This window comes from Bos mutus, chromosome 5 (genome assembly GCF_027580195.1).
Source record: "Bos mutus isolate GX-2022 chromosome 5, NWIPB_WYAK_1.1, whole genome shotgun sequence".
Lineage (NCBI taxonomy): Eukaryota > Metazoa > Chordata > Mammalia > Artiodactyla > Bovidae > Bos > Bos mutus.
The window spans coordinates 67799986-67825199 of NC_091621.1; the positions used below are offsets into that span (position 1 = coordinate 67799986).

At 38.7% G+C, this 25214-nt stretch overlaps 1 protein-coding gene across 1 annotated transcript in view; it reads left to right on the top strand.

The window, feature by feature from the left end:
* KCNC2 (potassium voltage-gated channel subfamily C member 2) overlaps positions 1–25214 on the top strand; it is a 236033-nt gene that overhangs the window by 53906 nt on the left and 156913 nt on the right. The window lies entirely within an intron of this gene.

A 25214-nucleotide genomic window follows, 5' to 3' on the forward strand; every position in this document is an offset into this window, starting at 1 on the left:
TGTAATTATCGGTGTGCAAATCTTATACTTCTTCTATTAAATTTATTCTCAAGTATTTTGATGCTATTTTAAATGGAATTGCCTCCTGAATTTCATTTTCAGTTTCTTCATTGGTAGTGTGTAGAGATGCAATTAATTTTTACATATTTATCTTGTATCCTGCAAGCTTGCTAAAGTTGTTTATGAGTTATAACATTTTTCAGTGGAGTCCTTATCATCATGATCATGTGATCTACAGATACTTCTTTTTTCAATACAAATGCCCTTTATTTCTTTTTCCTGCATAATTTTCCTGGTTAGAGCCTCCAGTGTAATAGAATAGAAGTGGCAATAGGGAACATTCTTGTCTTGTTCCTGATATTAGAGTGTTCCTGATCTTAGGCTTCTGCCACTAAATGTAAGTGTTTTTTGTACACTCCCTTTATCAAGATGAGCAAGTTCCTTTCTATTTCCAGGTTTTTTTTTTTTTAATTTAATTTTATTTTTAAACTTTACAATATTGTATTGGTTTTTTTGAGTACTTTTTATCAAGAAAGATTGTTGGATTTTGTCAAATGCCTTTTTCTACATTAGTCAAGATGATCATGTGGCTTTTGTCCTATATTCTATTAATAGAGTCATATATTCTATTAATAGAATGTTGATTAATTGATTAATCAATGTTGATCACATTGGTTAATTTTCAGATTTAATCTAATCTTGCATTGTGGAGATAAATCCACTTGGTCATGATATATAATCCTTTTTATATTTTACTCAACTCAGTGTACAAATATTTTGTTGAGAATTTTCTTTTCTGGTCTATATTTATAGGGAATATTGTTCTGTATGTGTGTGTGTGTGAGAGAGAGAGAGGGAGAGAGAAAGAGATCTTTTTTGGGCTGTGTATTAAGACAATAATCGTCTCACAGAAAGGATTGGAAAATGTTCCTTTCTGTCCTGTTTTTGAACAGCTTGTGAGGGATTGGCATTAATTCTTTAAATATTTCATGGAGTTCACTAATGAAACTGTGTAGTTGGTTTTTTTGTTTGTTTGGTAGGGGTAGCTTCTAAAATTAATACTTAAATCTCATTACTTGTTTTAGTTCTATTGAGATTTTCTATCTGGTCCACTGATAAAATATGGGAAAATAATTGTTAAAGGGTAGATTTTATTAACGCTTTAATGAGATTCAAAGATAACAGTGCAGACTTCCTTCCATCAGTTCCCCTTAGAATGTTCACAAATGGCCCCATGGATTTGGGAGACATTGCCAGGAAAATATCTTGATCACTATCTTGACCTGTACAAATTAAAGTCACTAAGAAATGAAATAGGAATTTTAGTGTATGTAGCAGTCATGGCTTAGCCTAAGAATAATGGTTTTAACTGCAGTAGGCTGGTGGATATTTGGGTGGTGAAGTTAGGAAAGCATGTAATTGAAATATTGACAGAATTTGTTAAATGGGCTTTTAAAATATTAATGAATATCAAACAAAAATTTTGAATAACTCATGCAGATGAAGATAGTTTTATTTCAGTCATTTCTGGTCTATGAATATAAATAGAAAACTTCAGGCACCATACCACTGGCTGTCCTCATACATAAAAAATAGATTTGGGAGGGGAAACAAAACAGCATTTGTTACAGGTGTGTGTTTAAGGGACTCCATTTGACTTACCCAGAGAACGTTTATGGTCTCCTTGCAGATGACTGGTGGGTCCATTACCCAAATTCTACCTGGCAACAGTTTAGTCCAGAGAAATGCACTCTAGTTAAGGATCAATAGTTATGCCCAAATGCATTAAGTGACAGTGGCTGCTGGCAAAGGATCAAAGATCTGAGTAGTTTCTAGGACCTAGAATTTTCAAGTGAGGGCACAGTTTAAAATGTGTTAGAATATGTGTGGGGCTAAGAATATAATTTGACCTCTTATACCCCGGGGTATTCGTGTAATAACATAACCAGAGCAGTCCCTACACTGGATGCTGATTTATCGTTCAAAATGAAGTGAAAGAAATTTGGTTTAGATGGTAGTGTGTTGTGCTGGGCTGAGTGAACATGAGCAGGGCCGACACATGCATTAAGTCCAAACTATTTCTCCCATTAAAATATATTTTAAAAATACAATAGAAAATAAGCATGAGGCTAATGATGTTCAGATACTGGGCCTGTATTCTCCTCAGTGACTAAAGAAAAGAAAAGTTATGAAACAGGAGCTTAAGTCATATATAAAAGGTAATTCTTATGATAGTTCTGAGAATTCCTGAGTTCAGGTATCATTCTTTTGCTTTCTTGCATATATTTCTTGCAAATTCCAACCAAGGGAAGTATAATTTTCCCCAACATAGTTTAAGGATTTCTGGGATTTGCTTCACAGTAGTAGCAACAATCTTTGTAGGAAATCTCATGGCAGTTTTGAAATGAGGTTACAGTTTGGAGAAGTCTGGCAAAAATATAAGTGTTGTAACATCAACACTTAACATGTCAAATTTTTAGGTTTCAGGAAAATAGCTCATCTTTCTTTTTATACAGTGTAACCTGTATTTTTCGAGTCATTGATGTTACAGTTCTCCAAATGTAGTAGTGTGATTTTCTAAATTATATTCATGATTATGTCACTAGATTTTTAAAAAAACAAATAGAGCAAAATGGTTGGAATGAGTAAGCAGCAATAGATATTTCTTATACAGGCTATGCATCTATTTCATATTTTTGAAGTTTAACAGTCTATAGAAATAGGTGTGTGCTGTGTCATAATTAATGCTCAGAATTTTTCATCTGTAAGTGGCTGATACTAAAACAAATTATTAATGTGTAGAAACTAAATGCATTTGTTCCAAATGGGAAGTGTTCTTTTTCGCCATCTGGTCGACTTTCAGCTTAGGAATCCCACTTGAGAAAATAGGTTTCTCTCAGCAACCCTCTGTTTACTCCCCACAGTGGTTTCTCAATAAAATCTCTTTTACCTGGAGAGGACCTGTCAATCCTTTTCCCTTTGGGTTCTTGGTCAAGAAGTTACAGACAAAAAGGAAATAAAATATCAGCTTTATTAATGAATGGAAAAGTGCAGGATGACAGCACATCTCACTTTTCTTCCTTCACCGCCTCCTGATCCCCCACTCCCTCTTTACTGGCTTTCTCAGGGAAGCTGCAGGATCAGCCTGAGGTTTGCAGGCAAATGGAGTATGCCATCTTCCCCTGAACTGAAACTCAAGCTTGCCTACACAGAGATCTGTAGATCCATAAATCTCCAGGATTTACACCAGTTAAATAGGTCTGCTCTGTGAAGACAAATTGCAAGAGAGATCTTCTGCCTTTAATTACAGTAAATAAAGAGGAAGTAGGTCATGGCCTTAGACTTTTAAATCTCTAGTTAAATACACCTTCTGTGTGAATGTCTTGAGATGGGGACTCCTAAAGGAGCTGGAAGGGGCTCCCCTGGTGGGAAAGGTAAAGACTCTGCCTGCAATGCTGGAGACCTGGGTTCAATCCTTGGGTTGGGAATATCCTCTGAAGGAGGACATGGCAACCCACTCTAGTACTCTTGCCTAGAGAATCCCATGGACAGAGGGGCTTGACAGGCTGCAGTCCACAGCGTCGCACAGAGTTGGATGTGACTGAAGTGACTGAGCAGCAGCAAAGGAGCTGGAGACATTGCCTTCCACTAATCTGCAAGTAAGCAGAGGGGGTGAAGTTACCTATTTTGAAAAATGGAGTGAACAGAAATGGAGAAAGTGAGGTTTTCTGATGATGAGTAGGCAACACGGATGTTAGTAAATCTGTTCTTTCTCTTCAAAATCTAAACTACAGGGCACGCCTCTTTTTGTGGAGTTTTAGCAGGCATGGTTGTCCGATTGTAAATGTGCTTATGATTTAAGATGGGAAATCAGTGCAGGAGAAAGGACTTAACGGTGTTCAGCAGAGCAAAGTGTAGCTTCTGACAGTGTGACAGCAAGAGAAGAAAGAACAAAAGTATAGATGTAATCTAATAATTCGAAAGACATTGCCACCAGCTGCCAATTTGTGGGCTGGCAAAGAGTCCCATAAACTTGAGCCAACCCTGATGGCCTCAGGCTGTCTTGGGAAAGAATTATCAGTAGGTTGAGACCAACAATGCTGATCATTTAGGAAAATTTGAAAAGCAGACCTTGGAGTCCACATAACCGAAATCTTTCATAAGTGAAGAAACTAAGGTCAAGTATTCTATCAAAGAAGCTATATTTAATACATTTTATAAAGATGTTCATACAACATTAATTTTTTAAAAGCAAGATGTTGTGTTTTGTAATGAAGTAAACTGGCTCATTGGAAAACTTGATTATGCAGAAAGACTCACTTGTGGGTGGTTGTGGTGGGGCTACCTTAGTCTTTCAGGCTGCTATAACAAAAATACTATAGACTTGGTGACTCATAAATTACAGAGATGCATTTCTCACAGTCTTAGAGCCTAGGAAGTCCAAGATCAAGGTACTGGCATAAAGAGATGTCTTATGAGGGCCTGCTTCCTAGTTCATAAACCATCATCTTCTCTGTGTCCTTACATGGGGAAGTGCACAAGGGAACTCTCTGAGGTCTGTTTTATAAGGGCACTAATTCTATTCACGAGAGCTCCATCCTCATGGTCTAATCACATCCCGAAGGCCCCATCTCCAAATACCATCACACTGGGGGTTAGGTTTCAACATAAGAATTTTGCAGGAGCACAGGCATTCGGTCTATAATAGAGAATGGGAGCATGACTGGAATGTCTTTATTTTCTGTAATCCCTAATAGAACCTCACAGAGCTCTCTGCTCTTCATGGATCCCGTCATTATTGGCTGATGAATGTTGGATGGTACATGGGTTGGGATTTTATAAGCACAGAATTCACGACTTTGAAGGAATTTAGTTACTGTAAGATTTCAGTTCTATTAATGGTATCACTTCCCTTCTTCAGCATGTTTTCATATCTCTCCCCAAGTATTGCTTCTCAATTGCCACTGCCTTTTCCACCCTGAGCCTTTGGGCTTCCCTCGTGGCTCAGCTGGTAAAGAATTGCATGGACTGTATAGTCCATGGGTCACAAAGAGTTGGGCACGACTGAGTGACTTTCACTTCTCTACCCTACACTTTAAGTCATAGTAATCTACCATGGGTAGGGGAATAAGGCTGTTTCTTTTCTTAGTAAAAAAAATTAGAGTTAAGATGTATTTCCCAGTTAGAAAGCATTACGTGACTCCAAAAAAAAAAAAAAAGAAAGAAAGAAAGCATTACGTGACTCCAGAGGGTTGCAATTCACATTCAAGTCTCTAGAACTGGGTAGCGGCCAACCTGCATGAGTGTATGTGACAGCTCTAGATTGTAAAATTTGCCAGAACTATAAATTTTACCAAGGTGTTTAAAGTAATCACTTTTCTTTCTTCACATTGCTGGAGGAGAAATGGCAATAAAGTTCTCTGCCAAGCAGAAATCAGGATGTCTTAACTTCATGTTCAAATTTTGCAGAACTTTATTCTGTAAAAGACCCTGATATTAGATAAAAATGAAGTTTGCATTTAGAAGATATCACTGTACTCCATTTGATGGATTATTTTTGTTTCTTGGAACTCTTTGTTTTTGAACTACCACTTGAAAGTAGCTTTCCATATGGCTTTGGGTAAAATTAGTTGATATCAATTTAAATTAAATGATTAAATTAAACTTGAGTAGCTGTCATTTACATTTTAAAGGTATGTTTGTAGGGTGAGTCCATAGATGTTCAAAACAATAGCTTAGATTACTACTTTGATTTAACTTTGAAAATATAAAGTTCTGAATAATATTTATTATTGTTGCTATCATGCTTGTTTTGAAAGCAAAGGCAATCTTGAGTTTATATTTAAAGCTATCGAGTGCCTACAACCTTTAATGGTACAGGCTGGTTGATATTCAAAGATTAGTATTTGGGCTTCCCCGATTGTGCAGTGATGAAGAATCCACCTATTAAGGCAGGAGACATGGATTCCACTCCTGGGTTGAGAAGATCCCCTGGAGTAGAAAATGACAACCCACTCCAAAATTCTTGCCTGGAGAATTTCCATGGAGAGAGGAGCCTGCCTGGCTACAGCCCATGGGACTGCAGAGAGTTGGACACATCTGACCATACACCAATTAAGTGAAAAAGTTGACTTAAAACTCAACAGTCAAAAAACTAAGATCATGGCATCTGGTCCCATCACTTCATGGCAAATAGATGGGGAAACAATGGAAACAGTGAGAGACTTTATTTTTTTGGGCTTCAAAATCACTGCAGATGGTGATTGCAGCCATGAAATTTAAAGACACTTGCTCCTTGGAGGGAAAGTTATGACCAACCTTGATGGCATATTGAAAAGCAGAGATATTACTTTGCCAACAAAGGTCCATCTAATCAAGGCTATGGTTTTTCCAGTGGTCATGTATGGATGTGAGAGTTGGTCTATAAAGAAAGTTGAGTGCAGAAGAATTGACGTTTTTGAACTGTGGTTTTGGACAAGACTCTTGAGAGTCCCTTGGACAACAAAGATCCAACCAGTCCCTCCTAAAGGAAATCAGTCCTGAATATTTGATGCTGAAGCTGAAACTCCAATACTTTGGCCACCTGATGCAAAGAACTGACTCATTGGAAAAGATCCTGATGCTGAGAAAGATCAAAGGCAGAAGAACAAGGGGACAACAGAGGATGAGATGGTTGGATGGCATCACCGACTCGATGGACATGAGTTTGAGCAAGCTCTAGGAGTTGGTGATGGACAGGGAAGTCTGGTGTGCCGAAGTCCATGGGGTTGCAAGGAGTCAGACACAACTGAATGACTGAACTGAACTGAACCTTACACAACCTATCATTTGCTTTTCATGGAAGATGGAAACTTTTCAAATCAATAATGAACTTGAAAAATTTGTTACATGTCTTAAAACTGTTTCTCTGTTTCTTGTGGTTATTATCTCCTACCATACATATCTTTTGTGAAACTATGATAATGCATTTAACTGAGATGTTAAATGCATGTATTTTTTAAGATCTTAATGAAGCCTTGAGTATGTTTATCTGGGTAATTTAGTTGCTAGGTCGTGTCTGACTCTTTGCTACCCCATGGACTGTAGCCCACCAGGCTCCTCTCTCTATGGGATTTTCAGGCAAGAATATTGGAGTCGGTTGCATTTATCTTATAATTTAGCAAATGACGATCTGAAGAGAGAAGATACCAATGTGCATTTGACACAGATGTTATCCTGAAAAGCATGCCGCTTCTGAATAGATAACTTTAGTCTTTTTACAGATTGGATCAATCTTTCGGAGGTGGTTATAATTCTGGATTTGTTAATAGAGCACATTCCATGCCACAGTAGAGTAGGCAAAGGGTTTGAGTTATAATTACATAACTCCTAGACCAGTGTTCAAACCCCAGGGTTCTCATAACAAAATATTACAGACTGGGTGACTTAAAAAAGCAGAACTTTATTTTCTCACCATTCTTTAGGATGAAAGTCCAAGGTCAAGTTGTCAGCAGGTCTGGTTTCTCCTGAGGCTTCTCTTGGCTTGCAGACAAGCCACTTTCTTTCAGTGTCCTCCCATGCCTCCCGTGTGCTGGCACATCTGTTGTATCTTTCTGTATGTCCAGCTTTTGTCTTCTTCTAAGGACAATGGTCATGTTGGATTAGAGCCTGCTCAATTCCATTTTAAGGTAATTACCTCTTTAAAGCCCCTGTCTCCAAGTAGTCACATTCTGAAATACTGAAGGTTAGGGATTCAACGTATAAATTTTGAGGGAGTCATAATAGTGACTAGGTGTTTTCACGATCTGTTCAGTCATTTATATATTTTCATTTAGCACTCACTTATAAAGTACCTGGGCTTCCCAGGTGGCTCAATGGTAAAGATCTGCCTGCCAATACAGAAGACGCAGGAGATACGGGTTCTATCCCTGAGTTGGGAAGATGCCCTGGAGCAGGAAATGGCAACCCACGCCAGCATTAATGCCAGGATAATTCCATGGACAGACAGAGGAGCCTGGCTGGCTACGGTCAGTGGGGTCACAAAGGGTTGGGTACGACTGAGCGACTGAGCACACACGTTGTAAAGTACCTACTCTGGGGCAGACACTTGTGTTAGGCACAGGGCATCTGACTGTCACACTTGCCCCTGCCCTCAATTAACTTGTAATGTAGTTACAGTGGATTGCAAACTTGACTACATAACAGAATGGCAGAGTGACCAGAAGGACTTTAAAATATTCAGACTCCTGAATACGTCAGGATCTCTCAGAGAGGGCTGTGAATTATGTAGTTATTAAAAAAAATTCTCTGGGAGATAATGGGAGTTTGGCTTCCACTGATCAAATGGAAAATAATAACTGAAAATCTAAAAGGTGCTTTGTAGGTGACTGAGTCCTTTTGTGGTCATTGTGCCTTGTGGTCCTAATGATAAAAATTAAGCTTCAGAGAATCTCAAGTGTTTTGCCTGAGATTACACATCTAGTTTGAGTAGGAAGTTCGGTTGAACCTTGCTTCTGTGTTTCCCTAACATAAATAAATACTTGATTATTTCATGAGATAGTCTTCAACTGTCGACTTGGGTTCATTAGAGCTTTATATGCAGCTGCCAATCATAGTAGTATTTCAAAGCCATCAGCAAACTATTTCTTACATTTTACTGGACTTAAGGAAGTGTTATTGGGAGAAAACCAAATCAAGACCCATATATAAGTGTGCATATAAATATATATGTACATATATATATATTTGAAAATTTACTTTTCAGATATACTTTAAAGATGTTGCACAGATCTTTAGCTGCTCATTCTGCCTCTACTGAGGCCACATTTCCACTTCATACCTCTCAGCCTTTTAAATAGGAATTTTGTCATTCCTGTTTCATTTTTCGGGTCTGATTAGGACAAGACCAAATTAAATTTTGCTCAGTATTTTTTTTTTTTTTGTTTTAAAATTTTTTTCTTTTTTTTATTAAGTTTATTAAATATTTTTAAAAAAATCACATGCTCAGTATTGACTCTATGACTTGATTATATTCAGAGTCTCAGGGGACTAAAATTAAATCTGTAGAAGAAGATAATCTTGCAGTTAATAAAAAGCCTCTTAGGTGGTCTTTGCCTTTGATATATTACTAGATCCATTTTCAGATAAAGCTTCTCAGAAGGCTTTTGGGCAAAAAAAAAAAAAAAAAAAAAATCAAAGTAATGTTGTTGGTTGAAGCCTTGTTATGGTTTCCTCATTTCTCAAGACCCTGTTTCCAGTACTTGAAAAGCCAGATTGATTTTTTTAAAATAAATGTCACAGGGAATTTCATAACCAAGAAAAAAAACCTTGGTTTGGATCTCAAAGCATCAAGCCTTCTTGGTAGGAAAAACCAAGGTAATACCAATGTAAAGGTGAGAGGATATAGTCTGTTACTTTGTTTTTGCTTTAACTAAAAATGTGTGGCTACTTCCTTTTTTCTCCTTGAAGTATATCTGAAAATATAATCTTCATTAATATAGTGAATGATGTCCAGATATACACATGGTTTCCTTCTTATTAAAGGTGGGCAGCAAAGTTGTGCTGGTAACTTTCTCCCCCACTTTCAATTAAGGTTAAAAGATTCTATTAGTTGAAAATTAGAACTACAGTTTTTTGGCAACACTATTTTATTTCTGTTCCATTCACATCTTGAGTTTTGGTAGATGGCAGATTTATTCAGACAATAAATTGATAAACTAAGAGATTGGTAAAATTGTATATATTCATTACTGAACCTGTGAGAAAACATAAATAAGTCTCCCACTGACTTCTATTGACTTCAAATGTAAATCTTTTAAGTAAAGTTCATAGGATCAGATTAATGACAAAGTTTGGCCAAATATAACTTGAATCAGTGAACTTCCTGAGTTATGACTTAAATGGACTTTCCGTCAATAAAGCCTCCCTGCCATTTAATCTAAGCTTTCTAAGAGAGAGAAGTTTCCAGAGGAGTGGGTAAGCCAAAGGTCTATGAAGTTTGAAGTTTCCATTGAAAATGTCTTGAAGTGATAACTTAATTATACTGTTGGTTTGTAGTACAGAGTTCAAGCTCCCAAATCAGAGATCCTGTCAATTAAGATCACCACTGTCAGTAGTCAGTGGCAGGGAGTCTCATTCCGAGTGCAGCATCTCAATTCCTTTCTCCTGTTTCTTTATCTTTTTCTTTCACTTTTGGTGCTTGGTGCTAGTAAGTTACATAATATTACTCAGGCAAAATGACAGGAAACTGATTAAAATGACTGAACTGTAGTCTTGATGTTTGGACGCCTGGACCCAAATAAGGATATGGATCAAATAGTTCTTTGAGGGTGAATATATTAGTTAAGATTGGATTTTGCTATAAGAAACAGAGAAACCAAAAAATAAATGGAAAGCTTTATTTTTCTGGTTTGCCAAGAAGCGTTGAGGTAGAATGCTTCCCAGGTGGCTTAGTGGTAAAGAATCCGCCTGCCACTGCTGGAGACACAACAGACTTGGGGTCAGTCCCGGGGTCAGGATGATCCCCTGGAGGAGGAAATGGCAACCAAGTCCAGTATTCTCGCCTGGAGAATACCATGGACATAGGAGCTTGGTGGCCTACTGTCCATGGGGCGGTGGGTGGGTGGGGAGAATTGCAAAAAGATTGGATATAACTGAGCCACTGAGTTTATCATTTTGTCTCACAATAAACCTTCAAGATGGATATTATTTACTGATGAAGATATGAGGTTGAAAGAAATTGTGTTTAGCTAGACATTAATCAGGATTTGAATTCAAGACCCAGTGACTCAGAGCAAGGTCAGAAAACTTGCTCTGTAAAGGGCTGGATGGTAAAGATTTTAGATTGCAAAAGTTGTAATGCTCACAGGTGATAAAATAACATTTTTGTTCTCGTATTTTTCAGCCACTTAAGAATGTATAAGCCATTATTCACTTGTGGACTGTACAAAAATATGGGCAGGGATGTCAACTTTGGTCCATGGGTCATAGCTTGCTGATCACTGCTCTAAATCCTCTGTATTTGACTTTGCTGCTATACCTAGCAGCTGTAGATATATCCAACTGGCATTTCCTAGATACTGCACTGTCTCTACCCTCAAAAAGTATGAGGAAGAAATATTCAACCACTGTTCTTGGTGATCTGAAATCAGACCATTAGAGCATTTTTTTCTAAACTTTGAAGCCAAACTCCACTTTCTTTAACTACATAGTGCTATACGGTAGGTGTTTATTTTTTGTTTATGCTCCCTAATGACAACATTTTCTCCTTTTTCTTCCTTTTTACTATGCTGTGCTGTGCTGTCGCTTCAGTTATGTTTGACTCTTTGTGACCCTGTGGATTAGAGCCTGCCAGGCTCCTCTGTCCAGGGGATTCTCCAGGCAAAAATACTGGAGTGCGTTGCCATGCCCTCCTTCAGGGGATCTTCCCTACTCAGGGAATCGACCTGCACCTCTTTAGGCTCCTGCATTGGCAGGCAGTTTCTTTATCAGTAGCACCATCTGGGAAGCCTGTTTTTTACTGTCAGTTCAGTTCAGTTCAGTTGCTCAATTGTATCCGACTCTTTGCGACCCCATGGACTGCAGCATGCCAGGCTTCCCTGTCCATCACCAACTCTCAGAGCTTACTCAAACCTCTATGTCCATTGAGTCGGTGATGCCATCCAACCATCTCATCCTCTGTTGTCCCATTCAGTCTTTCCCAGCATCAGGGTCTTTTCCAATGAGTCAGTTCTTCGCATCAGATGGCCAAAGTATCGGAGCTTCAGCTTCAGCATCAGTCCTTCAGTGAATATTCAGGACTGATTTCCTTTAGGATGGACTGGTTGCATCTCCTTGCAGTCCAAGGGACTCTCAAGAGTCTTGTCCAACACCACAATTAAACAGCATCAATTCTTCAGCCCTCAGCTTTCTTTATACTCTTATTTCTTTGGGATTTTACATTGTCTTCTGTAAATGTTACCTACCTTGAAGTCTTATTGCAAGAAGAAATGGTAAACTATGTAAAAAGCACTTAACCCAGTGACTTGAAGCTTCTTAACCTTGTCATTCTATAATGGTGCTCTGCTTCTCTTCTGCTGCTCGGCGATGTTTAACCTATTAATCCTTCTCCCGTCCGCTTCCTTGCTAAGCACCCTCTCAAGTTAGGATCACCTGCAGTCTTAACGAGCCCTCTCGTTTTCTGTCATCAGTCAGTAGATGTAGAATATGAACTCGTCAGGGTTAGATATAAAGCCTTGCCAACATAAACACAAATTATCTTTTGAAGGAAACCTGCATTAATTGGTTGGGGCTCCATCTTTGGGAAATCATGCTGGCACTGACTTTCTTCTCTTGAGTGACTGTGAGTTTATTTTCCTTTGTCCTTCTTACCCCTGACGTTTGGATTTGAGACTAGCTTTGTGTGTGGGGGGAAAGGATTGTTGCTGTGCTTAGTTGTTCTTTGTTTTCTTGTTCCATTGCCTCTAAATCCGCTGTTGAAAGAGTGCATGAGAGAACATGGCTTCATCATAGGCACCACAAAATACAAATCCCTCGATTTATATAACCAGCCCTAATCCAATCTGTGCATTGATAGTCGTTATGGTAACATTTGAGCCAGAGGCTTGTGCAGACAAGACGAAGAAGGGAGATTTTCTGGGAAGAGGGAGTTGGAAGACAGGACTGAATCTAATGTTAATTGCCCTGAACTTTGAACTCCCAACTGTTTGGTGACGGTTCTGAAGCTCTCTTTATACTTAGCGCACAGCATGGCGTATCAGTGAAAAAGTGTGTTGGAACTTGAAAGGTACTTCTTGACAATAGAGACTGTAAAGACAGAAAAATTGAAAGAAGCATGTTTTAGTTTTTCAAAATGGTTAAAATGTGAAAGAAATCTCACATAGCAGTTGCCGTGTTGTAACTATTATAGAAAACCAAAGACTTTTCTATTATCTATTTATATACCGTGTATTTAGCTTTGTAGCACCAGTACCGTATGATTTATGAAATGACATCAAATGAAAATAGCTCAGAATTATAAAGGCTCTAAGTGAGTTATCCTCTCTTACTTATTTGGGTGACCAGCTCGCACATTTCATGACTCAGGGCACACCATTGCCAGTCAGATGTCTCTTTTAAAACATGATTGCATCTATCTGTGCAGCAGTAGCTCCAGATGGGATTAGGAAATTTAGTCAGTTTGATTTATTGTCACTTACCTTCCACACGCCACAAATGCCAGAGAGGAAGAGTCCTAACGCCTGACGTTTGCTAAGGTGTAAAAGCTGCGTAATATGAGAGCCCCTGAACGTCCATGGGAGCCTCAGGCTGGGAGTCTGGAAATGGACAACTGGGAGGATGGGCGTGATGACACTTGGGCAGGAGACCTCAGCGAAGGCTTCCCGGATCTCAGCTGCTTGGTCTGCAGCAGTCAGTTTTATCTAAAGAATGTGACCTATTTAAGACGCCAGTCTTTCAGATGCTCCTGTCTAAAATCTTCCACAATTATTTCTCCTGATACAACAAGTGCAGTAGTTGTGTGTTTTGCCAAATAATTAAATATCAGCCTGGACCCCAGGGAGTCATCTACCTCAGGGTGCCCTGTTCTGTCATTTTCCTCATGAAACTACTCAATGGAATGAAAGTAAGTGCCTTTGTAAAGAATCCTGAATAGAGGTGCAGATGTAGAGAACAGACATGCAGACATAGTGTGGGAAGGGGAGGGTGGGATAAACTGGGAGATTAGGATTGACATATATACACTGCGCTGTGTTTAGTCACTCGGTCGTGTCCAACTCTCTGTGACCCCATGGACTATAGCCCGCCAGGCTCCTCTGTCCATGGGATTCTCCAGGCAAGAATACTGGGGTGGGTGGCCATGTCCTCCTCCAGGGCATCTTCCCGACCCAGAGATTGAACCCAGGTCTCCCTCATTGCAGGTGGATTCTTTACCATCTGAGCCACTAGGGAAGCCCAAGAATACTGCAGTGGGTAGCCTATCCCTTTGCCAGGGACCTTCTCATCTCAGGAATCAAAGCGGGGTCTCTGGCATTGTAGGTGGATTCTTTACCAGCTGAGCTACCAGGGACGCTAACATATATATACTACCACATGTAAAATAGCCAGCCAGTGGGCAGCTTCTTGGTTCAGTACACAGCCCAGCTTGGTGCTCGGTGATGACCTAGAGGGGTGAGATGGGGGTGGGGTGGGAGGGAGGTCCAAGAGTGAGGGGATATATGTATACATGTAGCTGATTCACTTTGTTGTATAGCAGAATAACATAACATTGTAAAGCAATTATGCTCCAATAAAAAGAACTACATCATTCTAATTAGGTTATGTAAAATTGCATGCATACTTCCGGAAAAATGGTAAACATCGTTGTCACATCACTGAGGCATATTTGTATGCTAGAAACCCTTCATGACCCCCTGTCCCATGACATGCTAGTATATCTCCCTCAAAGTATCTATTATTCCAAATCACAGTTCCTTTAAATGTATCTCTAAATAATATGGTTTAGTCTTAACTTTTTGTGAATGCTAAATGAAATCATAGAGTATTTCTTTAGATTTTGCCTCAACGTAACATATTGTAATTCATGCATGTTGGTTGTAGATGGCTTTCCCGCTCTCCCTTTGCCCCACCCTTGCCCCAGTTTTTCGGGATAAATTGAGTTTTCAAATTTATTCTTCTTATTATATATTTCTCCTTTAATTTTTACAAGTTGTATGGTCTACGCTGTTTTTCTAGTGCCTATCTTAGTACATATAACAAGCATAGTTTGCTTGAGGCCTCTAAATTTTTATGCCATATCATAACTTTCTTTACAACTAATCGAATACTTTAGAATTCTTTACCTTGAACACTCTAGTTTATTATTGGCTTGATATTTTAATTCTAGCCTGTTTACGTTCTACTCCACACCAACATACAATGAACAATTTTTGCAACTAATGTAGACAATCACTGTTTAAATTTACCCAAATATTTATTGTGTTTACTGTTCTTTTTTACATCTCAAATCTCACATCTGGGATAATTTTCCTTTGTCTTGAAGGATTTAGATAAAAGTTTCTTTCAGTGAGGGTCTTTCGGTACTACTGTAGTTGTTCAGTCACCGAGTTGTATCCAACTCTTTGCAACCCAATGGACTGGAGCACCCCAGGCCTCCCTGTCCCTCACCATCTCCCAGTGTTTACCCAAGTTCATGTCCATGCATTGGTAATGCTGTCCAGCTATCTCATCCTCTGATGCTCTGTTCTGCTGTCCTGAATCTTGCCCAGCATCAGGGACTTTTCCAATGAGTCATCTGTTGGCATCAGATGACCAAAATACTGGAGCCTCAGCTCCATCATCAGTCCTTGCAACCAGTATTCAGGGTTGGTTTCCCTTAAGATTGCCTGGTTTGATCTCCTTGCTTTCCAAGGGACCTTCAGGAGTCTTCTCCAGCACCATAGTTCGAAGGCATCAATTCTTTGGCGTTCTGTCTTCTTTACGGTCCGGCTCTCACAACCGGATGTGACCACTGAGAACACCACAGCCTTGACTATACCGACCTTTGTCGGCAGAGTAATGTCTCTGCTTTTCACCACACTGTCTAGGTTTGTCATAGCTTTCCTGCCAAGGAGCAGTCGTCTTCTGGTTTCATGGCTGCAGTCACCATCCTCAGTGATTTTGGAGCCCAAGAAGAGGAAATCTGTCACTACTTCCACCTTTTCCCCTTCTAATTTGCCATGCAATTAATGGGGCTGGATGCCATGATCTTAGTTTTTTTTTAATATTTAATCTTAAGCCAACTCTTTCACTGTCCTCCTTCACCCTCATTAAGAGGCTTTTTAGTTCCTCTTTGCTTTCTGCCATTAGAGTGGTATCATCTGCATATCTGAAACTCTCGTTTATTACTTGTTTGAATATGACTTGAAATCAGTGATACTAGAAATTTTAGAACTGTGTTAACCATTATTTACTCTCAGTAAACCAAGGGATACATTCTTTTCTGACTCCTACTGTTGTTCAAAAGCCAGCAAATATTTTAATAGTCATTCTTTTGAAGATTGTCTTTTTATTCTCACTGATGTTATGATCTTCCCATTCATTTGGGTAATTTTTATTTTATTGTATTTCTTTTTATTTTTCTGCTTAGGATTCATTGAGCTTCATGGATATGAGCATTGAATCTTTAACCATTGTCTTGGAAATGTATTCAGCTGTATCTTTTTGCTCCCTTTTTTCTTTATTGGCTACTTTTTTGACCTACAATTTTACATTAGACTTGCTTCTACTGTCTCCATGTCACATTTTCTCTTTTTCATATTTTCCTTCTCTTTAACCTTCTGCATTATATTCTGAACACTATCTCAGATGTTTATTGTGGTTCACTAATTTTCTCTTAAACTAATGCATTTAGTTGATCTTGCTAATATGTTTTTGATTCCATTATTATATTTTTCATTTCTCTAAATACTATTTTTTTTTCAGATCTGCTTGATTCTTGGTCATATTATCAAATATTTTTATTAGGATTTTAATTTCTTTAATATATTAAATAGGTATATTATAATTCCAGAATCCATTGTCTGTTTTGATTTGAGTATTATTTATTTTTCTGTATATCTATCTGTCTAATCTACTTTCTCTCTCCTTCTCCCCCTCCCTCTTTCCTTCTCTCATCTATCCATCTATGTATTACAATCTGCTGGTTCTTGTTTTGGCACAGGTTGTGAATTTTGACTGTGAGCTATTCACTTCTTTTGGAATTTTTACCTGTAGGGACTCTTTGAGGTCTGGTTTGAAACTGAGCTCTTCCAGAGAGACTTTATAGTCATCTGGCAGGGCCACCACCCAGGACACCTTGACCTTATCCACATGAGGATCTTGGGATAGTGTGAATTCCAACTCCAAACCTGGTTTGAAACTCATCTGTGGCTAGAGATGCTCAGGAGAAATGTTAACATTTCTCTTCACCCACATCCAGCATCTAGACAGTCGTGGATCTTTCCAAACAGAAGGGTTTATTTCCCCTGTGCTTAATCTTCTGTGCAAAGCTTTCTTACGAGTTTCGCTGCATTGTGAGAACCTCAGGCTTTACCAGTTTTGTACTTCTGTGCAGTAATCACATGGAAGCTCAAAGCCTTTTGGCTTCAGGCAAAAAATGTCCAGGTAAAAATCACCTTTGGTATTTCCTCACATTCCAGAGCTCTTGCTTCCTCTTTTGTATTTTTGCATCAGTGCAGTGATGTGTTCAGAATAACATGTATTACACAGACATGCACACTGGCACACACACTTACATATAATTTTTATTCCTCAGTAAGGAGCATGGGGTCGCTGAGGGTCGGACACGACTGCACGACTTCACTTTCACTTTTCCCTTTCATGCATTGGAGAAGGAAATGGCAACCCACTCCAGTGTTCTTGCCTGGAGAATCCCAGGGACGGGGGAGCCTGGTGGGCTGCCGTCTATGGGGTCACGCAGAGTCAGACACGACTGAAGCGACTTAGCAGCAGCAGCAGCAGCAGCAAGGAGCATCAGGCAGGGTGTATGAAAGTAAAAGTGTTAGTCTCTCAGTTCTGTCCAACTCACTGCAAACTCATGTAGCCTGCTAGGCTTCTGAGTCCATGGGATTCTCCAGCCAAGATATTGGAGTGGGTTGACATTCTCTTCTGCAGGAGATTTTCCTGAACCAGGGATAGAACCGGGGTCTCTTGCATCATGGGTAGATTCTCTACCATCTGAGGCACTGAAGGTATATAATCCACTGTAAGAATGGAACTAGATATTTTGGGTGTTAAGAACTGCAAATGCATAAAGATTGATTTTAACACCTAATTTTACTGTAGGATTTTGAAGGGAATGTTTTACATAGCTGAGGTTTTATTGTATAATCTACATTTTTTTCTTGAAACCAAATGAAGACAAATTTAGTGAATGAAACATTGGTATTCAGGTGGACATAATTTATTAAAAGTGAATGTATAAAATATTGATATATTAAACATAACTATATAGTTATAAATATAGTTAAACATATTATATTAAACATAATATAACTATATTAACCATAACTATAAAATCTTTTATTAGAATAATGTGATCATGTAATTTTTTTGCAGTGTTTCATGTGTATATACAAAGATATACTTGGCCAGTAAGCCTTTCCAAATTTTTAAAAACTTCTGCTAAAAATCAAAGAACTGTGAGAATTATGCGTTTTCATTTGTTTAACTTTAGGAATGATTTGTTTATGGTGTCCATAAAAAGGCATTATTTCTTCAGTAATAAAAATAGCTAACTTTTATTGAACACCTCTATGCGCTAGAGACCGTTCTAAATTTTTAAAATTTATTTACTCAGTCCTCGTCATGACTCTTTGAGGAAGGTACTCTTTAATACTTATTTTATATATGAAAAAACTGAGGTCAGAGAGTCTGAGTAGCTCACCCATATTTACACGGTTAGTTGTAGCCGTGCCAGATTTAGAACCCAGACAGTACGGCTTCAGAATCCAATTTTCTTAGATAACAGTGCATTTACTAATACTAATACATTTACAATACATTCTCTAAGTGACTTGGAAAATTGAGGATATTTATGTAACAATTTATTTCTTCTTTTGAAAATTATTTCTTGAATGCTTACTATGTCCCAAGATTTCCCAAAGCACATGGGATGTTCCTGCTTTGATGAAGCTCGTAGTTTAGTAAATGGATACCCATGCAATCAAGTAACTAGATACCTCAAAATTCACGTACATATTAATGGTGTTTAGAGGAAGGATCCACTCAGTCTGCCTGTGAGAATCAAGGAACTTTTAAGAAGAGTCTTGATATGTAAGAGGCATTTACCAAGTGAATACATTGGAGACGGTGGTGACAATAGTTTATAAAGGCATAGCGTTATATGCAGAGCAGTATAATATAGAAGTCTAAGCTCGCTATTACTAGAGAGTATACAGTGTGTTAGTGTGGATGATGAGGGTGTAGTGAAAAAGGAAAAAATTGTTAAGCAGAGGTCACTGAAGTTATTTTTTTAATCATCCACATAATCGAAACTAAATGATTTTCTGATTTCTTAAAAGTTACACGGGCAATAGAACAAAGCCTATGCAGAAATACATATTTAGCAGAAGTGAGCTCTAGTAGACTCTGAATGGAGGATCAGTGCATTGGTTTATATTTGCGGTCGTTGCAGTCAAGTGCCTTCAGGGGTCAGGCAGGTAACAAGCAATTGCTTATAGTAAGATATGAGGGCGCTGTGATCAATTGAGTCCTTGCCCAACCAAACAATAGTTAAATTTAGTGTTTCAATAGCACTGTATCTGCTTATTGAATAAAATAGAAATTGTTGCTGAATTATGTCAATAATCTTCAATTGTATCTCTTAAGACGTTCATGACTTCAGTAAGAAACTGTTGAGTTTTTTCCTGTCCAAATTTAATAAATATATGCATGTATTTTGATTTATCTTTCTTTAAAAATATTATTAGGTAATTATTATTAGTAGTAATTATACTTGACTTTTTGTTTCTTAGCAGATGATTAAAATGCCTTCCAATATTTTAAATTTTTGGACACAGGTCAAAACATAAAACAAATATTGGCTGTTTAATTCACAAATATGGAGCACCAGTGAAGATTAAGGGCTTCCCTGATGGCTCGGCGGGTAAAGATTATGCCTGTAATGCAGGAGACACAGGGAATGCAGGTTCAATCCCTGGGTTGGGAAGATCCTCTGGAGGAGGAAATAGCAACCCACTCCAGCATTTTTGCCTGGGAAATCTCAGGGACAGAGGAGCTTGGTGGGTTACAGTCCAAAGGGTCTCAAACAGTCCAAAGGGTCACAAAGAGTGAGACACAACTGAGGGACTAAGCATATATGCATAATGCAGGTTAAAGGTGACTAATAAGAGATTTGGGCTAGAATACCTGTGGAAAGACATGCCACAACTATTGACTGTTTTTTTTTTTCATTTGTATGGATTAGAAGGATGATAAGGAAAACTTCCACAGTGTAGGTTCTGTTCACAATTACAATGATATACATATCTGGGCTTTCACCATATTACAGAATAATTTTTGGAGGAGAGGCAAATACATGATCTTCAGATGACTAAAGTGAAAGTCGCTCAGTTGTGTCTGATTCTTTGCGACCCCATGGGCTATACAGTTCATGGAATTCTCTAGGCCAGAATACTGGAGTGGGTAGCCTTTCCCTTCTCCAGGGGATCTTCCCAACCCAAGGATTGAACCCAGATCTCCTGCACTGCAGGCAGATTCTTTACCAGCTGAGCCACATATCCCCTCCCTCTTGATGACTAAAAGGTAATCAGAAATAGTATATAGTCTTGATCTGTGAATGAAAATATGTAGACACAGGATGTGCTTATTTTTACACATTAATAATATAAGAAGTACAATAAGTGGGAAAACTATAAAATAAAATGCATACTTCACACACACAAACAGACACACACGAGTTCCTCCAGCTTTTCCACATCATTACCTTTTTTAATGACTAGATAAAGGTTTCCTTAAATTGCATCCTCGATTTATTGAATTATCCAAAATTGGTCATTCTTAACTTGTACTTCTCATTTTAATATTCTGGTAGACAGTGATAAGATGGTATCAATTTTCAATTTCTACCAAGAATCTTTTTTTTTTTCCCCAATTTAATCAGTTATCAAAAAGCTTTTCACATTCATTGACATTGTGAAATGCCATGAGACATAAGAAGTGGTATAAGAAATAAACCACTTTAAAAAATGTTTGCATTGGCAGATGGGAAATCCTGAAACTGTTGAGGTGAAATTGAGGCAAAAAACTGAATTGGCAATGCTGAAATAGTCTTTCTTCCCTAGACAGATATTAAGGAGAATTAAGACAAAAAAGGATTTCATTATTCTTTGAAGAATTTGACCAAAGTTAGAGGAGAAGTATAAAAATACAGCAGGGGAAGGAGAGGGTAGGACCAACTGAGAGAGTAGCCCTGTAACATATGTATTACCGTGTGTAAACAGACAGCCAGTGGGAAGTTGTGTAGCACAGGGATCTCAGCCCATGCTCTGTGACAGCCTGGGCTGGGAGTCGGGAGAGAGGCTAAAGAGGGAGAGGACATATGTATCCTTATGGCTGATTCATGTTGTTGTATGGCAAAAACCAACAGAACATTGCAAAGCAATTATCCTCCAATCAAAAATAAATTTTAAAAATATTAAAAAAACCTACAATAGTGTTTGCCATTAAGCTTCCGTTATGTTCTTGGTAAAAAACAAATAATGCAATTTTACTTTACCTATAAAATATAGCATAAAACATTTAAGAAATATTTTAATATGCTAAGTGGAAATACTGAAATCATAGTCACTAAGTTAATCTTTTGATTCAAATGACTATTTTTAACCTTAGGAAGATATATCCAGAAGGAAAAAATGGCTAAAACACTTGTTATAAATTACCCATACAACTGAGACTAGGAAGACCTCCTGACCTATAAGAATGTATAGTTTAAAAGCAAGACAAGGAGGAAGAATATCGCCTGAGAGCTCATTTTAAATGAATAATTGGTACAGATTGTATGTCAGTCATGGAAGAGCTATAAAGTTTTATCCGTATGGATAGAGGTTATCCTAATTACTTTTTTACTAGCCATGTAAAAGATTGAATTGGGACTTTGTTAAATTTAGGTATAACAATGAGTCATAGATTTGCATCTTTTTACGGATGTTTGAGGATAACAGCCATGTCTTTCAATAACTGGTATTCCAGAATATTTAGTGCCCTGCAGATATTATGCAGTGTGCTCAGTCGCTCAGTTGTGTCTGACTCTTTGCGATCCCATGGATTATAGCCCGCCAGACTCCTCTGTCCATGGAATTCTCCAGGCAAGACTACTGGAGTGGGTTGCCAAGCCCTCCTCCAGGGGATCTTCCCAACTCAGGGATCGAACCCAGGTCTCCTGCATTGCAGACAGATTCTTTACCATCTGAGCCACCAGGGAATATTAAGATGTGCTAATTAAAATGCAGATGATAGTGAATAATTTTAAAAATAAATAATAGACTCATAAGACAATATATTTGGTGAATCTATCTTTGTACAATAAAGCTAATATTGTTTTCTTTGTTTCAGTGACAAGTAAAACTATAATAATTATTAATGCAATGTCAGTCATACAAAAACAGGTATTCACCATGAATTGCAATGTTTTCTTAGGCAATTATTACTTCCATGCAATAATTCTTTCTTTACCTTTTGTGTCGGTTTTATTATCAGATGAAAAGTATGTCTACATGCATATTGGAAAAAATATTGCTGACACTTAAATTAGTTTTATATGTTTAATTAAAACTCCCATCAAAACATATCGTGCATAATAGGAGTTTTCAAGCTGACTTAACATGAAATTTTATGGAAGGGTACTCCTTGGAAGGAAAGTTATGACCAACCTAGATAGCATATTCAAAAGCAGAGACATTACTTTGCCAACAAAGGTCCGTCTAGTCAAGGCTATGGTTTTTTCTGTGGTCATGTATGGATGTGAGAGTTGGACTGTGAAGAAGGCTGAGCACCAAAGAATTTATGCTTTTGAACTGTGGTGTTGGAGAAGACTCTCGAGAGTCCCTTGGACTGCAAGGAGATCCAACCAGTCCATTCTGAAGGAGATCAGCCCTGGGATTTCTTTGGAAGGAATGATGCTAAAGCTGAAACTCCAGTACTTTGGCCACCTGATGCGAAGAGTTGACTCACTGGAAAAGACTCTGATGCTGGGAGGGATTGGGGGCTGGAGGAGAAGGGGACGACAGAGGACGAGATGGCTGGATGGCATCACTGACTCAATGGACGTGAGTCTGAGTGAAGTCCGGGAGTTGGTGATGGGCAGGGAGGCCTGGCGTGCTGCGATTCATGGGTTTGCAAAGAGTCGGACACGACTGAGCGACTGATCTGATCTGATCTGATCTGAACATGAATCTGCCACGGGTATACCTGTGTTCCCCATCCTGAACCTTTGTTGAGCTTTAAGCCAACTTTTTCACTCTCCACTTGCACTTTCATCAAGAGGCTTTTTAGTTCCTCTTCACTTTCTGCCATAAGGGTGGTGTCATCTGCATATCTGAGGTTATTGATATTTCTCCCGGCAATCTTGATTCCAGCTTGTGTTTCTTCCAGTCCAGCGTTTCTCATGATGTACTCTGCATATAAGTTAAATAAACAGGGTGACAATATACAGCCTTGACGTACTCCTTTTCCTATTTGGAACCAGTCTGTTGTTCCATGTCCACTTCTAACTGTTGCTTCCTGACCTGCATACAAATTTCTCAAGAGGCAGATCAGGTGTTCTGGGATTCCCATCTCTTTCAGAATTTTCCACAGTTTATTGTGATCCACACAGTCAAAGGCTTTGGCATAGTCAATAAAGCAGAAATAGATGTTTTTCTGGAACTCTCTTGCTTTTTCCATGATCCAGCGGATGTTGGCAATTTGATCTCTGGTTCCTCTGCCTTTTCTAAAACCAGCTTGAACATCAGGAAGTTCCCGGTTCACATATTGCTGAAGCCTGGCTTGGAGAATTTTGAGCATTACTTTACGAGCGTGTGAGATGAGTTCAATTGTGCGGTAGTTTGAGCATTCTTTGGCATTGCATTTCTTTGGGATTGGAATGAAAACTGACCTTTTCCAGTCCTGTGGCCACTGCTGAGTTTTCCAAATTTGCTGGCATGTTGAGTGCAGCACTTTCACAGCATCATCTTTCAGGATTTGGAATAGCTCAACTGGAATTCTATCACCTCCACTAGCTTTGTTCGTAGTGATGCTTTCTAAGGCCCACTTGACTTCACATTCCAGGATGTCTGGCTCTAGGTCAGTGATCACACCATCGTGATTATCTGGGTCGTGAAGATCTTTTTTGTACAGTTCTTCTGTGTATTCTTGCCACCTCTTCTTAATATCTTCTGCTTCTGTTAGGTCCATACCATTTCTGTCCTTTATAGAGCTCATCTTTGCATGAAATGTTCCTTTGATGTATGGCAAAACCAATACAATATTGTAAAGTAATTAGCCTCCAATTAAAGTAAATTTATATTAAAAAATGAAAAAAAAATAAAGAGAAGTCCCTGACGAGTCAATCTACATAAGGAGTAGGTTGCTAGAACCTCATCCAGATGAGTTCCCAAACCTCACGTCTATCTTTGCAATCAAGTGGAATAGCTGAGGGACGGAGTTACATGCGGTAGAGATCCTGGAAGGCAGGCTTTCCCCTGAGAGGGTTGTAGGAGTAGGTACTAGGTGCCTATTCACAAAGGTAGGTTTTCAGAGGCAGACAAATTCTGTGTCTGGGTGGCCACTAGGATATGAGGTATAGGACATGAAATATGGGAGAATAGGTAGAAAAGGTTACTTTCATCATAAATCTCAGAGGCTTCGGAGGTGGCTTAGACCAACAGTCATTTTATAGATGAGAGAACTGAAGCCTGCAGAGTCCTTACCCATAAGTTAGTCAGACCCAACCCCCATTTGATCTTGGATGGCCTGATTTCCAGGATGAATGTTCTTTGAACAGCATTATTATTTCTACAGGCCTCCAGGTCTGACTCCTCACAAAGCTCCTGAACTGTTTCAACATGGCTCTGTATGTCCACTTTGCTAGAGACAGAGTTGATATGAGAATTGAGAATGAGACTAAAGTTATTAATCAGGGTTGAAGGACTGGAGCTTTAAAAGTAAAACAAGTGCAGGAGCTTAAGTACTTTATTGCTTTGACACTCCTCCCAAGAGATGGGTGGCCATGTTCCCATCCTGTGAACATTGGCGGGCTGACTTGTGACTACAGCAAAGTGTCCCTGTGTCCCAGGCTAACTCATAACGGATAACACTGCTTCTACATAGTTCTTTGTAGTTGCTCACTTTTGGAATCCAGCTACCATGCCATGAGAGAAGTCATGCAGTCCAGGAAGGGGCTTGATATCCCTGGCTGAGTCCAAGCTGCCAGTCTGCAGAAGCATCTTGAAATAGACTGTCAAGTCCTTGCTCAGATCTTCAACAGCTGATGCTGTGTGGAGCAGAAATGGCCTGTTCATCTCAAAACTACAGATTCATGAGTAAATAAATGACTTTGTAAGCCACTGAGTTTTCGGGGCGGTTTGTCATGCTGGATACCATGTGCTTGCTTACTTGAGTGAAGGTCCCTATAATCAGGAGAATTTAAAAAACTGTTTAGCATACAAGTTTCATTGTTTCTATCATTTTCTTTTCAAAGC